Raw genomic sequence first — 4,177 nt, 5'->3', positions numbered from 1 at the left:
CTCAATTACAGTCTGAAGACAAAGGAAAGGAAGATAGTGCTGCTGTGTTTATCATTGGTATACAGAAGAGTGTCTTCAAACCTAGTGAAAATATTCTGGTTTGTTCTATAGATGAGAATTCCCGCAAGGAAAAAAGTGATCCAGTGTCTGTTCAGACTAAGTGTTTAATATTCTGTTGGGAATATATCACACAGATATCCAGACAGAAAGAACTGCATTGCAAGAGTCTGAAATACCAACCAGGCATTGCTGTGCCTCAGTATCCATGTGCACACTGGGGTACAAGGGTTCCACCAGCGTTTTTTAGTCATTAGGTGACTCATGCAGCTATTGCAGAGCTTTCTACTGACATGAGGAATAAGTTAGGTAAAGTACTTTTTTGGGGTGGGAGGGAGTTGCCATATCAGTAACCTCCTGAAGAAGCCTGCAATGTTTCTGTGGAAGGCAGAACATCTCAGAGCTCCAGCTCAGCTTGATTCCTTCGTAAAAGCCATCAGTCATCAGCCAGTAGAGTTTGATAAACGTATGACTCCCTGAGATTCCATTACCACCCAAAATTCCAGTCCCCTCAGCTGATGAATCACGCCTGACAATTTATAGATACATTTACAGCAAGTTTGTTGCTCCCATTTTTTATGCCAAATATATTTTTTCTCTCATCAAAGAGCAGATGAACTCCCCACCCAACGTGTCTCCCCAGCCAAGCCCTTTATTGTGCAGACACTCCCCTGGCACCTGATGCTCCCTGGAGCCCTGGGAGAAACAAATGGGGAATAGATCATGTCATGGGCTGAGCTTTGATGCTGCTTCAGATGAGCTGATCATCCCAAAAGAATATATCTGCCAGACTAACTTCCCATAATATTTGTGGGCTACTCTTCACTGCAATATTCCTTGTGTAACACACCTGGACCTGACACTTCATCAACACAAGCTGCCTGTGGGATCCCAGACCTCCCCAATCCTCTGTGTGTGCTCTTGGAATGCAAACACTGGCTGCTTTTATTTTAATGCAGCTTTTAACAAACATTAAAATGCAGAAATGCAACATTACCTAGAGATACATCATGCTGTCCTCTTCTATTTAAGTGAGCAAAAGGCTACTAAGGATTCCATTACAAGGATTTAAGCCAGGAAAACATCATTCTTCCTTAAAAGTTGAACTCTTGGGTTATATAGTCTGTCTGACCTTGTAAACATACATTTTGTACTTGCCAATATCAGCCCCAAGTTTTGTCCCTGTGATTAACTACACAGTTGATTCATAACCCTGAGCCAGCTCATTAAACGGGCCCAAAGCTAAACATTTGCAACAGGCTAATCAAACATCTCTAAATTACACCTGGCACTAATTGGGGGTGTAAATCTGGAGCACCAAACCTGGGAGGCAGGTCTGACACTCAGTTTTCTTCTGCCATAACCCTCCCGGGGGGTGTGTGGAGATTCCTCCCTTGGGTGGGGATGCCCTCCAAGGACTCTCCTTGAGGGTGAGAGCAGAGATCTCCCCATGACTGTTGGTCTGGGTGAGTTACATCAGCTCTCCACTTAACAGTTATTTCTTTTCGTCAGCTTTAATATGATTGTTTCAATAATTGCTTCAATATGTACACTATCATATCTTACACTATACTACTAGTAGTTTTAGCTTTTATATTGTGTAGTAAATAATTCTGATTAAGATCTTTTGTCTGATCGTTTGTAATAAGAAATGATTCATTTTATAGAAATATTCTCATTTTGCCAGTCATTAGAACCTGCAGGACAAAAGTGGTTCAATCACAGCTCTATAATTCCTTAAATTTAAATCTCTGACATAATCCAAGGCTAAAACTGAACCTAGCTGCACCCGGACTCCTCTCTGAGAAGGGGTTTAGAAAGCAGGAGTCCTTTCTGCACCTCGTGACTCAAGGGCAGGGCTCTTTAATAAACTTTGTCTAAGCCTTCCACTCCCCCCCGTGTGGAGTCTCAGATTCCCCCCAGCTCTGGCACAAACAAACAGCCCAGAGTAAAACAAGCAATTACTGCTTTCACACAAAACCTGATTCCACCAGGAAACAGAAAGATTTTGCTCTGAATATTTGATTCCCTCACTCTGTTTAGAGTGCATTATAAGTGCTTATATTTTTAGCATCAACATGTTTTTATTAAATATCTGTTTTCTGCTCTAAGCTTTTATTTGTTTTATTTGTTTTGTGTTTTCATCTTTTATTCTTCAGAGGCACTGGTGCCTGATTTTGGAGAGCTGGGCTGGCTGGGCTCAGTAACTATATCCACCATTCTCTCCCTTTTATTTGTTTTCCCAAAAAAATTCAAAAACATTTTCCTTTTTTATTTTAAACATAAATTTAAAAGCAAGATAAGTAAGTAAATATTCAGTAATTTAAAATGCATTATTTTTAAGATCAGGATTTATTCAGTCTTCCAGCAGATATTAACCGTATCTGTCAAGTGACATTTTTTTAATTATCAGTATGTGTAGAGAAGAGCTTAATTTATATCTAAAAAGATAAAAATCAATACATTTTAGGATTCAATGCACAAAGAAGAATGGAAGGCTTATGGAAAGTTACAGCTATGACACAGCAATATAGACTGAGAAAGGAATATGTTGGGAGAATAAAGAAACATTCCTTGGATTCACACTCAATTCACCCCAGCTTTGGGACAGCACTTAGGGATTGGTCTCCAGCACTGGATTGATGACTCTGCCAACCCTCCCTGGAGGCACCAGGAGCTCTGTGGGACCAGGGGCTGCTCCAAGAGCTGCAGGAGCATCTTGGCTTTGGATTCTCAGGGAGTGAAGGTGAGAAATGCACGTTCCCAGTGCAGGGAAAGTGCTCAGCTGCCCTGCCCTGCCCTGACTCCAGGCTCCCTGACCCCCTGGCCTTTCTTCAGCTACCTTTGAGCAGTGACCAGAGTGGGGCCAAGACACTGCTGGTTTTCATCTCTATTTTCACAAAAATAGGTGGAAAAAAGCAGTGACCTGGCAGTCAAAAATCTACAAGTCACCAGCTTAGCACTGCCAAAGTTTAAAAGAAGATTTTAACTACTGAAAGAGCACCAGAAAAAAAATCAAGTATAAAGAAGAAAGCAAATTAAGTTAAAAGTAAATACTATCAAATAATAACTGTGAGAAGAACTGAATAACATCTCCACTGCTATTATTAATAGGATGGGGTAATGAGTCATGTTCTCAAAAGATGAGAGAATCTCAGGTCTGTAAACTAGGGGCACTAGTAGGTATTTATCCTTTCTAGGTATTTAGCAATGCTGAACCACTATAATTTCCCCTAGCTATGGAAAAATACAGCAAAGGCAATGTTTACTTTAAATTCTGAAACAAAGCTTTTAAGAGATCCTATTCCCTGATACACATCTTCTGATGGGGAAGACAGCAGAAAGAAAAAACCCAGAGGGGAAAAAATAAACCAGCTAAAACGTACCCAGAGTTGATAGTAAGAAGAAACTAAAGCTGAACAAACTCTTCTTCCCAGCCCTCTGATGTTCCCGCAGGAAAAGGATGAGCCCTATTAAACCAGAACATCAGCATCAAAGGCAACAAGCAGAGGTTATAAGAGGAACAGAGAAGAAAGCAATGTATCTCCAAAGGATTCCTGCCAAGTAGGTGCCAGCTGGCTCCACTGCACTTGCTGTGCCATGGTTTCATGAAATATGGAATATTTTGCAAAGAATGATGATGTAATTAGATGGTTCTATCACGTGATGCTTTTTATTACAGCACTGCAAATTAGAAATGTCACATTCCTACAGCTGAGAGAGGGAAAAGACAGAGCTTCATGGGAAGATGGAGTACTGCCATTTTCATTCAGAGCCCATAAAAGCTTATTTCTTCCCTCTTCAGTTCTTGTTTTTACTCTTAGATAAACAAGGTGAACTGTGTGGAATATCTGCCTCATCCTGTATTCCTTATAGAGCCAAGGCTCCCATCAGCTCCTGTAAATCCTTGCCCCTTTGGGCAAACACACAACCAGAGTGTCAAGTACAGAACTGTAGCTACCTGACAGTCATACCCAGCTCATCAAATAGATATTAACCAAGGAAAGGAAAAAAAACCAAATAAACAGCAAAAATCACAACAATTTAGTCTCGTGGTCAAAATGAGCAATAAAATTGATAGGTTAAAAAAAAAACCCTAAATTAAAATAGTTATTCTGCT

General features: G+C 40.4%; 1 long non-coding RNA gene across 1 annotated transcript; it reads left to right on the top strand.

Annotated features, from left to right (window-relative positions):
- Nucleotides 1-3,498: 3,498 nt before the first annotated feature.
- On the top strand, nucleotides 3,499-3,905 carry LOC135421810 (uncharacterized). Its single transcript, XR_010434210.1, has 2 exons — nucleotides 3,499-3,621; nucleotides 3,740-3,905. It is a non-coding gene; the product is annotated as an uncharacterized LOC135421810 (long non-coding RNA).
- The last annotated feature ends 272 nt before the right edge of the window (nucleotides 3,906-4,177 follow it).

The sequence above is a fragment of the Pseudopipra pipra genome, chromosome 14, assembly GCF_036250125.1.
Source record: "Pseudopipra pipra isolate bDixPip1 chromosome 14, bDixPip1.hap1, whole genome shotgun sequence".
Taxonomy (NCBI): domain Eukaryota; kingdom Metazoa; phylum Chordata; class Aves; order Passeriformes; family Pipridae; genus Pseudopipra; species Pseudopipra pipra.
Note: the sequence above shows the minus strand (reverse complement) of the source record. Positions and strands in the feature narration are given on the sequence as shown.